The sequence below is a fragment of the Amblyomma americanum genome, chromosome 9, assembly GCF_052857255.1.
Source record: "Amblyomma americanum isolate KBUSLIRL-KWMA chromosome 9, ASM5285725v1, whole genome shotgun sequence".
Taxonomy (NCBI): Eukaryota; Metazoa; Arthropoda; class Arachnida; order Ixodida; family Ixodidae; genus Amblyomma; species Amblyomma americanum.
Window position 1 is genome coordinate 131,795,817 of NC_135505.1, and position 14,231 is coordinate 131,810,047.

Here is a 14,231-nt window from a genome sequence, read left to right on the forward strand (position 1 = left end):
CGTGCTGCGTCATGGCGCACCGTCCCACGTAATCACTGATCGAGGTACGGCGTTTACGGCACAGCTCATGCGCGACGTGTTCGAGCTCAGTCACACGAACCATCGCAAAACTACTGCCTATCACCCACAGACGAACGGGCTCACAGAGAGACTCAACAGAACGATCGCCGACATGATCGCAATGTACATAGACTCGCAGCACAAAACCTGGGACGAGATTCTCCCGTACGTCACATACGCTTACAACACGGCCACCCAGGAGACGACCCGATTTACACCATTTCGTCTGGTCTACGGACGTGACGTTCAGACGATGCTGGATGCAATGCTTCCATGCAGCACTGATGACCACCCACTCACGCCAGACGCCGAGCAGTTCGCTCAGCGCGCCGAGGAAGCACGTCAACTTGCCCGTCTTCACATTCAGCGGCAGCAGGGCACGGATGCACGCCGCTACAACCTCCGTCATCGGCACGTCGAATACCATCCGGGAGACCAAGTTTGGGTGTGGACCCCGGTACGCCGCCCAGGCTTGTCTGAAAAACTGATGTGCCGTTACTTTGGACCGTACCGAGTTTTGCGCCGCGTCACCGAAGTGACCTACGAAGTTCTTCCTGACGGGACTGTGCAGCCTCAGCGTCGTCCACCCCGCTCTGAGGTTGTGCACGTTGTCCGCATGAAACCCTACTTCACGCGGTAATGGATAGTACGCTCAGTGTTCTGCTAGTTTTCGCGTGGGACACCTTCGCCCACCTCCCTTGTACATTTTTGTGTGCTTGTGCTGTTTTTTTTTCTCTTTCCACTGGCCATACTGCAACCCCGCTTTTGTTTTTCTTTTTTTTTTTTTGGAGGGGGAGTAATGCCACCTGGTGTTCTCAGGTGGCGCTGAAGTGTCTTCGAAGACGTTGAAGTGTCTCGCGCTGGCTGGTGGTGGTGGCGTGGGCGCGCTTGTTGCCAAGAAGGGGCGGATGGACTGGTGCCCAAACGATGCGAATGAAGGGCAGTTTGTGAGCCGTTTTTTTTTGGCATGGACATATGATCTTGTGTGCTTGGGGAGACAGGCTGGATGAGAAGGCTCGGCATGCGACTTGAGAGTCGTTGATGATAGTGCAAATTTGCACGTCTTCGTCCTGGCGCGTAGATGAGATGTACCGGATGGCGAGGGCTACGGCTGTCCCTTCCACCATGCATCCTGCTCGAGCTCGTGATGATGTATCCAACAACTTGCACCTTATCGTCGTCGTTGGTGACGGTCAGACTCGTGGCAGGATTGTCAGGGTAGCTTGTCACGTCTGTGCATAGGACAAACGGGATTTTTTTGAAAGAGACTTGAAGAACCTCTGCTCGGGCCCTCCGTCGGGCCGCATTGTGGTCAGGGTGTGAGATTTTCGGGATCGAGGCCAGCTTGGATCTTCGCTCTCAACGAGGGATTCACGGGCTCCTTGTCTGGTGGCAGGGCGGTGTTAAGTGCTGGGTATCATAGCCTCGCAAGCAGGACTCGTCCGATGCGTGTGTTCCGTCGTGTAGTGAGTTGTCCTGCCCGTTGTGCTTCAATTAGTCATTTCATCGAATTGTCGCTGCCTAATTGGAGGAGACGCAGAATGGCCGCTTGGGGAGGGACACCGAGGACTGTCTTTACCGACCACCGGAGTGCCGCTTTGAGACTTATGGTGGGTACCACAGTAGTTAGTACGTGAGGCGCCTGTATTACGCGCAGCGTGTCCTCCTTGAGGCCGCTTCGCGGCGTTTGGAGACCTGCTTTATCATGTGCGTCATTTAATAATAATATTTGGTTTTGGGGGAAAGAAAATGGCGCAGTATATGTCTCATATATCGTTGGACACCTGAACCGCGCCGTAACGGAAGGGATAAGGGAGGGAGTGAAAGAAGAAAGGAAGAAAGGTGCCGTAGTGGAGGGCTCCGGAATAATTTCGACCACCTGGGGATCTTTAACGTCCACTGACATCGCACAGCACACGGGCGCCTTAGCGTTTTTCCTCCATAAAAACAAGCCGACCGCGGCGGCTGCGTTTTTATGGAGGAAAATAGAAATTTGTTTTCGGGGAGTTGTAGTGTGTGTGTGTCTCGGCCGTTGGATTGAAGGTGGAGTACCTGGACCTGCATCTTATCTACTTGCGGTATTGGCGGACCTTCCTGGCGAAGATCGATCTCTAGAGGGTGCGCTCTTCTTCGGTGGTGATCTTTTGGTTACGACCAGGAGTTCCGGATTCTCAGTCGTGCAGGCTAGCTCGCCGGCGGTGGCGTACTCGTGGGCCGCGCATCGACGGCTTCTTGCAGCGCGTCTTGTATGCTGCCGTTGGAGCCTTCCGTGGCCCACATGGTAACGTCGTCCGCGTAGAGAGCGTGACGAACCCGTGGGATGTTGCTCAGTAAGGGCGGGAGTTTCGATGGTCCCATATAGTCCTATGGTGACCATGTAGTCCAATATGAATGGCGTGATGTAGTTGCATGTCCGAGACGCTTCCACTGTGGTTGGAGCTGGCTTTAGAGAGATGTGGAGAGAGCTTCGGTGTCTCGCTGTAATGTTTTCTTAATTTTTTTCTCCCACCAAAGTTGAAGACAAAGCTATATGCTGAGCATCAGGCGACACTGTACCTATACAGTGTGATGACCCCCATAATGCGCAGGTCCACACGGGACGGAGAGGCAAAGAGACACCGTATGGCTCAGTTTAAACAAACAGGTATATTCAATAATTACACATGATGAAGATTATACATCAGAGGCTGGGGCGTCCGAGCTTACGTGCCGACGACTTCATGGGGGCGATGGAGTGGCTCCGGAGTTGGGCTCGAGCGGTTCCTGGCAGAAGCTGCACGCCGTCGGGGCTTCGGCGCTGAAGGCCCTCTTGGCGAATGATGTCGTCCTGAGCGTGTATGCAGTAGAATTTCAATCGTCGTCCGTTTCTTCGAGGATGGTTCCCAAACCCTTCCTCTAGTGTCGTTCGGCTTGGAAGATGAACAGGAGGCGAGCTTGTAGATGATGACAGCAGAGCATAATTTTACAACAGAACAAACTTTGCACTACTTTACTCATCGACCGGGCAGGTTAGTGCCTAAGTAGCATCACATTTCATACTAAGCATGGAGCCCCAGCTCAGACTGAACTGCATCCGTTTACATGCGCTTTTAAGCACTTGATTAACAAAGGACTAAGGGCGGTCATTTCCAGTGGCCCGCCCAAAGCATCAATTCTCCAATCCAAAATAACATGCGAGATGGGGACCACCCCTTGGGCTGGGCTTAGCCTCGACCCCAGAGTCTGTTAACAATACAAACTAAATAAACAACAAAAACGCCACCACTCTCTCTCAAGTGAGAGTATACACAGGCTCTCTCTTCGGAGCTAATTCACTAGCGCCTGTCTTTCCACATTCTTGGCGAGTACTGCCTGTCCGCCATGACAGGTGTCCGTCGCGGCCCTTCTGGGAAGCTGTGGGTGCCTTCCCGGCGATAGCCCACGACAAAGGGGGGGGGGGGGGGGGGGGAGGGAAAGAATGTCGTCTTCGCGGTTTCGCATAGCGTCGGCTGTGGTACGGCGCGCTCTGGCCCGCTGACAGCTCCCTTGTCCTGGAATGTAACCGGAAATTGGGGAGGACAAAGCCCGTTTCCCCGGGGCGGCGGCGGGACCGGTTTTTCTGGTCGTCACCCAAAGAGCATGGCTGGGCAATTGATGATGCCGCTGTCACGGGTCTCCGTCTACGCCGCGCCGTCGAACGTGGACCCTCGCAGCACACACGGAATGTCACACTCGCTCACCCTCCAGAAGAATGTTCTCCGAACATTTGAGTCCACGCAGCTCCCCTTGTCTTTCTGAATCGCCTCGCACAGTGCGTCCGACAAAACACTTTTCGCTGCACTCAACACCACTGCACAACACCATATGCCTCCGCTGTCAATACTGGCGTCTCCAGGGGCAGCACTGATCTTCTTTTACAGATAAACATGAAACTCAGCACCCAAGCCTCTCCTTTCTAGTCCAAACTGGACGAAATAAATTTACCACAGTTACAAAGGAGCTCCCACTTCTAGCACGATCACGGCACAGACAAAAATATAGATAACGAAAGGAAGTAGGGCAGGTTCTGCATGCGCTCCGCATGCTCTCCTGTGCAGGTGTTACTTAATGACAGAAAGGTTTAACTACCAACTCCGATAACTTAACACATAAGCACATAGCAATGTTATGAGCTGCGGCATTACACAATTCTAACCAGTTCACAACTCCGCTCTGTTTACGCCATTAGTCCGACTTAGCTTTCCGATTTCGCAGCGGATATCGGCCTTCATGAGTCATACTAAGTAAGTCTGTGCCCCTTTGTCTGCTTTGGGACTCGCGAGGGCTCGTGGCAGGAGCCTCTCCTGGCGTTATCTGCGCGGCAACCTCGCGCGCTTCTTCTTCTAGCAATGCATGAAGTAAATCCGGTGGCATTCCGGCCGTCACCTCGGGCGCCTGCCGAACAAATGCAGGAGAGGGCGTTTCTTGCGAACTATCTGCGCGCTCCGCTTCACTTCTGTCCCCATCAAAATCCGCGCTTTCCCTTTCCTCATTTCGTGAATACTGAACCGGTGCCGACTTGAGGCGATTTGCGTGTATCCTTATCAAACGCCGGTTCACGTCTCGGACTCTGAAGTTTACCGGAGAAAGCTTCTCGACAACCTCGCACGGTCCTCTCCACTTCGTCTGGAACTTACGAGCTAGCCCAATCTGCCTTTGGCAGTTTTCAATGTACACGCTGTCCCCCACATCAAACGGCGCGTCTCTAGCACTGCGATCGTGCACCTCCTTCCTGCGCTTCGCCGCTTTCTTTAAGGACTCCTTTGCGATGTCCCTCGCCACTTGCAAGCGCGATTCTAGCTCAACCTTATAGTCGTCCAGTGAAGCGTATGGGACACGACGGGGGCCCTCTGGCACTTCACTAGGCTGGTCCGGGTCTCGGCCGTAGAGAAGAAAGAATGGCGATTCGCCCGTGCTCTCATGTGCTGCGGAATTGTAGGCAAACATTGCATACGGGAGCCACAAGTCCCAGTCCCGCTGGTCGCGCGAAACAAAATGCGACAGGAACCCGGCCACGGTTTGGTTCAGTCGCTCCACCGCGCCGTTGCAAGCCGGATGGTACGGTGTTGTCTGCTTCTTAGCGATCTTAAGCAGCTCGCAAACTCTCCTCATTAGCTGCGACACGAAGTTCGTTCCCCGATCTGTCAAGAGTTGCCTCGGGGGTCCATGTCGGAGCACGATCTGTTCGACAAATGCTCTTGCAACCGTGTCTGCCTTCTGATCTGGGAGTGCTACCGCTTCCGCGTATTTTGAAAGGTGGTCGACAAATACTAAAATGTACTTGTTTCCGGAAGTGGTCGTGGGCAATGGGCCCATTATGTCCATACCTGTCCGCTCGAAGGGAGCCGAAACCTCAGGGAACGGCTGAATTGGAGCTGGTCTTCGTCCCTTGGGTGTTTTTCTTTCGAGACAGGAATGACACTTCGCACAGTAGTCTCTAACATCCTGTCGCATGCCACTCCAAAAGTACAAACGCTCCACACGCCTGCGTGTCTTCGCTACGCCAAAATGACCGGCGCATGGCGCATCGTGAAACGCGCGAAGAACCCTTTCTGTCCACGACCGAGGTATGACGACTCTCTCCCAAGCGGTTTTCTCTGGTCTCCCTTTCCTGGTTGGCCTCGTGCGCCGACACAGGGTGCCGTCTTTGTCAATGAAATAACCTAGCTGTTCGGGATGAGACGGTGCGCCCTCTAAGCTTTCGATTATTCGCTTCAGGTCAGGATCTTTGCACTGCTCTGTGCGTAATTCCGCGGGGTCGACTACGGGGACAAACTCTTCTATAGCTGCCACGGCAGCTGTGCGGCTGAGTGCATCAGCATTCAGATGTGTCTTTCCTGACTTGTGCTCAACTTCAAAGCAGTATTCCTGCAGGTGTAGATTCCATCTAGCGAGTCGCGAGCTAGGGTCCCTGACACTCATCACCCATTTCAGAGGATGGCAGTCTGTGACTAGCTTGAATTTGCGGCCGTAAAGGTAGCATCTGAAGTGCTTTACTGCCCAGACAACGGCGAGGCACTCCCTTTCCGTAGCTCCGTACTTTTGCTCTGTGGGGCTCAACTGTCGGCTAGCAAAAGCAACGGGATGTTCTTTGCCCTCGATAACCTGAGATAGCACGGCACCAACTGCGAACTTTGACGCATCTGTGGCCATAACGAAGGGCAAACTAAAATCCGGGTGGCGTAACAGCGGTGCACTCATTAGCTTCCTTTTCAGGGCCCCAAAAGCATTCTCCGCGTTTTCGTCCCAACGAAAGGCGACATTTTTGGCTGTTAAGGCGGTGAGCGGCTTAGCGAGCTTGGCGAACTCCTCTATGTGCCTTCGGTAGTAACCGATCAGGCCGAGAAACTGCCGGACCTGGCGGACGCTAGTCGGGGATGGAAAATCCGAGACACACCTTAGTTTCTCAGGGTCCGGTCGCACGCCGTCAGCTGAAACAACGTGCCCGAGGTATTTCACCTCGTTTTTGAGGAATTGGCACTTAGAGGGCTTCAGTTTGAGACCCGCTGCTCTTAGTCGCACCAAAACCTGCTCAATATCGCGCAAATGGTTATCAAAACTGCCACTGTATATGATAATGTCATCCATATACACGAAGCACAGCCTCCCCAGAAGACCTGCCAGGATAACATCAGCGGTTCTCTGCCAGACAGCAGGGCTGTTGGCCAGACCCATCGGCATTCTTTTCCATTCATAGTGCCCTGAGGGCGTGTTGAATGCCGTTTTCTCGGCATCTGCCGGATCCATTGCTATCTGCCAGAATCCCGCCGCCATGTCCACTACCGTGAAGTACCTGGCAGAGCCCAGCTGAGAAAGCGTCTCCTGTATATTGGGGATGGGGTATGGATCGATGCGAGTTACGGCATTTAGTTTGCGGTAGTCCACTACCAATCGATACGAGCCATCTGGCTTTTCCACCAATAGTGCTGGTGCTCCCCAGGGTGACTTTGAGTGTTCGACAATGCCGCGATCAATCAGGTCCTGCACCTGCCGCTCCATCTCCTCACGTTGGGAGTAAGGAATCCTGTACGCACGCTGGTAAACGGGCGATGAAGTGCCGGTTTCTATCCTGTGCTTTATAACGCCACAGCAGCCCAAATCCAGGTTGGACGCGGCGAATACCTCCGAGTAGTCGTTCAGCAAACCAGCCAGAGCCTCCCTCTCCCTGGATTTTACGTGAGAAAGATCGAACGACACCTTTGGAGCAGCCGAAGGACTAGCATGCTCTACAGTTGCGAGTACCGTATCGGTGGGCTCACGTTGCTCTATCGCAGAGGTGAAGAAAGCCAATGTTTTGTTCTTGGGAAGGCTCAGTGGCTGCTGGCTACAGTTAACCACCCGTAGGGGCACTCTGTGGGCGTCATTAACTGTCACGAGGCACGCGGCTGCCTTCAGGCCATTGCTGAGAGAGTCGACCGGCTCAAGCACTCCCACGGCGCCGCTCTCTACATCTGAAGGCACAAACGCGTACAAAATGTGCTCCGACCAAGGAAGGACGACCGCCTCCTCGACCAGCCGGACGGCAACCCGCGAATATACCTTCTCCAATGATCCCACTGTTTGACGGGTGTCAATATCGGTAATGCGAATCTCAGCCCCTCTCCTGTTCAAAAACGGAACTTTTGAGCCGCCCGCATTAACCTCTTCCTCAGAGAATGAGACTACTACCTTCCCTTTTCTCAAAAAATCCTGCCCTAATATACCTGACACTCCGTTTGGCAGAGACACCGTGTCCGGGCATACGTAGCAGGGGTGCTCCAATGCAATTCCGCCGAGAGAGAAGTGTAACCGGTAGAGTCCACTTATGCCAAGAGGATCCCCCGTTATGCCTACAAATTTGGTTGCCATACCACCAGACGCTTCCAACACCTCGCGGTCCCCCTTCCTTCGAAGCGTGTTAAAACTGCTCTCCTTAAGCAATGTCACCTTTGACCCCGTATCTATCAACAATTCCATACAACAACCATTTAACTTGCAACGCACAACAGGGCATGCCTCGTCGGCCACACAAACTACCACCACCTCATCATCTACTGCTCCCTCCCCACGCTCCTCAGGCTGGGGAGGACTAACTAGTTTTTTGACTCGGTATCTGGAGCCCCGCTGTAGGCTTGCTTAGGGCGTGTCTCGCCTGCTTCTCTTTGTGGCTCCCCACGGCGCACGTTTTGGCAGAACCTGGCGATGTGTCCGCGACCCTGGCAAGCGAAGCATACGATTTCTTCAAAATCTCGCATACCGCGCCTGTAGCTTTGTGGCGGTCTCCGGTTTCCAGCGAATGGGCGCTGTTGAGCGCGCGCTTCAACCTGGCATTCTACCTGCTGAGATAGCAGCTGTTCTAAGCGATCTAACCGCTCTGTCAAGAGAGCAACCTTAGGGTTGAGCACCGCTCTCTCTATGACGCGTACTCTCGCTGCGGCTGTCGTTAACGCCTCATTTTGTTCCTCATCCAATGCGGCCTCCACGGCTTGGTCGAAATTGCTCGGCTTGCGCGAGAGCACGAACCGGCGCACGGGGTCTTGCAGACCAGCCACGAACAAAGCGGTCATTTCCTCTTTAAGTATATCCTCCGCGTATTTCTTCTTAAGCTGGTCTCCTTCCTCCTCCCTGCTTAACGTATCGCGCGCTAAGCGCTGAAGCCGCGACGCAAACGTTCGCACGTCCTCCCCTACCATCTGTCCGGCGTCACGGAACCTCTGTACCCGCACGTGACGTGGTTCAGTGTCGAAATGCTCAAACGCGAGCTTCTTAAATTCCGCAAATGATTTTGTGGATTTTACTTTTTCGTCTCGCCAGGCAAAATCATGAGCAGCTCCTGCCATCTTACACCTCGCCATTCCCAGCATTTGAGCATCGGACCATCCCCCCATTTTCCCAATCTCTTCTAGCATGGAAAAGAAATCGCAGATTGGAACCCCTGTCTTATCTCCCGTAAACGTCGGAATGACGCTTCCTAATGCCAGCATGCTTGCTCCGAGCGACGGCTGTGGAGTGGGAGCTCCCTCAGATACAGTCATTTTTTTTTTTCAAGCCCTCCAGTGCCTCAAGCCTCTCAAATGGGGGTAAAAGTCCCACAATCAGTCCCGTGATTCCCTTTTGATTACAATTTTGAAGTCATGAATGTCACAGCATTCAGAGGACATTTGCTTTTGAGACCCCACTTCTGACACCAGTGTGATGACCCCCATAATGCGCAGGTCCACACGGGACGGAGAGGCAAAGAGACACCGTATGGCTCAGTTTAAACAAACAGGTATATTCAATAATTACACATGATGAAGATTATACATCAGAGGCTGGGGCGTCCGAGCTTACGTGCCGACGACTTCATGGGGGCGATGGAGTGGCTCCGGAGTTGGGCTCGAGCGGTTCCTGGCAGAAGCTGCACGCCGTCGGGGCTTCGGCGCTGAAGGCCCTCTTGGCGAATGATGTCGTCCTGAGCGTGTATGCAGTAGAATTTCAATCGTCGTCCGTTTCTTCGAGGATGGTTCCCAAACCCTTCCTCTAGTGTCGTTCGGCTTGGAAGATGAACAGGAGGCGAGCTTGTAGATGATGACAGCAGAGCATAATTTTACAACAGAACAAACTTTGCACTACTTTACTCATCGACCGGGCAGGTTAGTGCCTAAGTAGCATCACATTTCATACTAAGCATGGAGCCCCAGCTCAGACTGAACTGCATCCGTTTACATGCGCTTTTAAGCACTTGATTAACAAAGGACTAAGGGCGGTCATTTCCAGTGGCCCGCCCAAAGCATCAATTCTCCAATCCAAAATAACATGCGAGATGGGGACCACCCCTTGGGCTGGGCTTAGCCTCGACCCCAGAGTCTGTTAACAATACAAACTAAATAAACAACAAAAACGCCACCACTCTCTCTCAAGTGAGAGTATACACAGGCTCTCTCTTCGGAGCTAATTCACTAGCGCCTGTCTTTCCACATTCTTGGCGAGTACTGCCTGTCCGCCATGACAGGTGTCCGTCGCGGCCCTTCTGGGAAGCTGTGGGTGCCTTCCCGGCGATAGCCCACGACAAAGGGGGGGGGGGGGGGGGAGGGAAAGAATGTCGTCTTCGCGGTTTCGCATAGCGTCGGCTGTGGTACGGCGCGCTCTGGCCCGCTGACAGCTCCCTTGTCCTGGAATGTAACCGGAAATTGGGGAGGACAAAGCCCGTTTCCCCGGGGCGGCGGCGGGACCGGTTTTTCTGGTCGTCACCCAAAGAGCATGGCTGGGCAATTGATGATGCCGCTGTCACGGGTCTCCGTCTACGCCGCGCCGTCGAACGTGGACCCTCGCAGCACACACGGAATGTCACAACAGGGTTTTTAATTCACCTAAGACTTTACACAGTTTTTAAATATAGCCGTTTTAAGTTAGACGAGCGCTTTTTTCGGCATAGCATTGCCACTGGTGTAGTACATCAGAATACAGCTAAGACGTGCTAACTAGCAAGATGGTTAACTAGTATTGAATAAAGTTTTTTAAGTCTTACTGTTAGGCTCATAATTATTGAGAGGCGTTTAGCCCACTGTAAGTAATATCCATATCAGTTTTTAGAATTTTGAAAACGCGGCGGTTACCCTCGGCGCGGTGGGCCAACAACTTTTGGCTACATCGCGCCAAAATACATGCGCTTTCGAGAATCTTGCAGGCAAAGCAACCTCTCCAGTGCACGTAATTAACTCGCCGAAATAGCCAAAATTTGTTGAGCCACAGCGCCAAGGGTAACTGCTTTTCCGAAGTTCTAAAACCTGATATGGATATTACTTAACGCGTTTACACGCATGTCGATAATTAAGGAGCCTAGCAGCAATACGTAAAAAGTTATTCATTCAATATATTTAGTTAACCAGGCTGCTAGTTACAGCCCGTCGTAGATGTATTCTGATGTCCTATACACAGCTGACAAAGCTATGCCGAAAAAAGTGCTCTTCTAACTCAAAAAGCGTTTTTTTTTTTCATTTCTGTAAAGTCTGAGGTTAAACACCCTGTATATGTAGGCGCCAAAGCAAGAAATCGGTTAATGAAATGTCCTTTTCATTTTTCGATTAATGTAGCGCTGGAAAATAGCACTTGAGATAAACGCGTATTACTGAGTTCCTGAGCGCCTTTTGCTCTTGCACTGCTGTAATTGTTCAGGACCAGTACAGCGTTCAAGCGTTTCATGCGATGGCTGCAAACGGGTAACTTTTATTTCGCTTTATTCGAAGGGCGCTCCAAGACAGTCGCAAAAGCCGTGCATTCTTTCAGCATTAACCTATGCTGCATTGTTCTCGGCGTGCTTTTTTTTTTTTTGCCTTCGCGTTCCTCCGCCCCCGTTTCCTCGATCGAGTTTCCATCGCCTCGACCATTGTTCTTCCATAAGAGGAAACCATAATCGTGCTCTCGTGGGGGACAGCTCGGGCCGTTCGGTTCCGATCGTGACTACGGAGGGAAACCACAGACCGCGGTCACCGATCCCGCCACGAGTTTTAGCGCGCCACCACTGTCGCGGGTGATCCCGGCTGTTGCAGCTCTCGGAGGGCGCCGAAGGATAACTGTGGTTGGGAAAAGAGCTGTAGTAAGGATTAACAAACAGCAGTTGATAACAGTGGGCCACGGTGTCTTGTATTACTCCGCTGGTCAATCAAAACAGTAAACGAAATCGACTTTTTAATGTCTGACTACGTCAAACAAGCCAGACATCAAAGTTCTTGAGCTTGTAATTTTTTTCCTCTGATTAGATTCTTGTTTAAGTAACAAGAAAAGCTTTTGCAACGGACTAATTTTTTTTTTTTGTCGTGGATGAACTCTGTGCGGCGGTCCTGAATATGGACGGAACTTCACTGCCGACTTAAGTAGTATCCGACCACGAAGCGGCTATCGGTCGAACGCTCAACGACGGTATGCAGGGTGTTTCACCTAAGACTTTACAGATTTTTTTTTTTTAAATAGGCTTTTCGAGTCAGAAGAGCGCTCCTTTCGCCAAAGCATTGTCAGCGGTGCAGTACATCAGAAACAAGATATGCTAACTAGCAGGCTGGTTAACTAATATAACTTCATAACTGTTTATTGCTAGGCTCTTTAACTATTTGGAGGCGTGTAGTCCAAAGTAAGTATAGTATCCATATCAGTTTTTAGACTTTCTAAAACGCGGTTACCTTTGAGGCTGTGGCCCAACAAATTTGGACTATTTCGACGAGTTACATGTACTGTAGAGGTTACTTTGCATGCAAGCTTCTCGAAAGCACGTGCATTTTGGCATGATGTAGCCTAAAATTTGTTGGGCTACAGCACCGAGGGTAACCGCATTTTCTAAATACTAAAAACTTCTATGGATATCACTTACAGTTGGCTGCACACCTCAGTAATTAAGGAGCCTAACAGTAAAAGTTAAAAAGGTAACTATTCAAAATTAGTTAACCAGACTGCTAGTTAGCATCTCTTAGTTTTATTTTGATGGACCACACCACTGGCATTGCTATGCCAAAAAAAGTGCTCTTCTAACTCAAAAATCCTACTTTTCAAAATTGTGTAAAGTCTCAAGTTAAACATCCTGCATATTTGTAGCTGCCGAAAGATACTCTGTGAAGTTTTACATTTCAAATGAATTAATTGTTTGTGCGGAGTTGCATGTCATTTCATTTTGGTGCAGCAAAGTAATGTATCCGGGACTTCACTGCAAGAACAACTTTTCAAAACTTGGGAAACAAAGTGCACCCTGGACCCTTATCAGCAAACTATTCCTGCCCCCCCCCCCCTTCCCCATTATATTGTCTCATTGTCTTAAACTGAACATATGAGTACATACAGTAGTGAGCCAACTACAGGCATTATAGCGGCAGAAATAGCACATGTCGCTTTAATGTCACCATTTTTTACAAATATGAAATGTCACAACTCTTGTTACAAGTCACTCGAAGTCAATTTTCGTGCTGCTGGAAGTGTCAAAGCTAGTAACTAAGTGTCCTATCCAAAAATGCAGGCTGGTGAATGCTGGCGGAGGATGGCGTGAATGGTTATGAGGCTGCTTCATGAATAGAATTTCTAGCATGGGTGAAAAGGCAGCTGCACCCACTGGAGCATGTGTAACATCCTAACCAAAATAACTTTTAAATGAGGTTGGCTGCTTGTCCATTTCTATAGTAAAAAGAATGCAAATTTATATAGGGATAGAATAATGGTGCATTTCAAAAAACAAATGTCAGTCGATTTGGGTAATTAGGCAAAAGGCAGATATGCGCACTATCATGACGTCAATTGTCAATTTGAGCTACGACCTACTGGGTGGCACAAGGCTACCACCTAGTTACAACCCCAACTTCCTTCATTTAGCTACTGCGTAAGCATCATTCGAATCACATTTTCCTCCTAACCACTCGTGCTCATTCCACTTAGCTTGCGCTTAGGTCCAGTGCTGCCTAATTAGTGCTGCAGGTTCTCACCTGGTTACCACCGGCTACACCTTGGCAAGTAAGCTGCCTGGTGAACAGGTGAGCAGTGGCGCAAGGCAAGCGCTGCCATCGGTGGGACTTGAGTTGCGATCCAGGTAGCTCTTCCCGAGCAGCCTCTCATGATTAAATAGGCTGCCGCCTGACACGGTGGGCAGGGAAGCAGCCTGCACAAAACCGGCTTCAGACAAACACGCAGCGCCCAAATGCAGAAAATGGCCACTATAAGCGCTAGTGTACTAAAACAAGCCATCCACCTCAAGAAAATCAGTCCATGTTGGACCCACGTGAGGGACCAAGCAAGGATTTCGCACGTCTTCTAGAGAGGGGTGGACATGTCAAGCAGTGGAGTCTCGACAAATCGAATGCGAAAAAATGAGAGAATATGCATTTTTTTATTGTGCGAATATGCCCTTCGGCATAAGAGGGTTATAGATACATGTGCAAGCCTATGTCGGCTGTAAATGCCAACAAGGCTCGCTATTGGGACCCATGGGTCCAGATTCGAGTGTCTTGTGTTCAGCTGGAGTGGTAACCCTGAATGCCGAGGTCTTGCTCGCGTGCCTCCCGAAGTTCGGGGCAAGTTAACATAAAGTGAGATAACGTCGCCTCTCCAGGCATAGCACTGATTAGCATGCAAGAACTTTTTCTTCCTGAAACCTTTCATGCCCAAATTATGAAGGAATCAAGATTAAGAAATCTTAGTTCCACATTATGTCAGGTAAT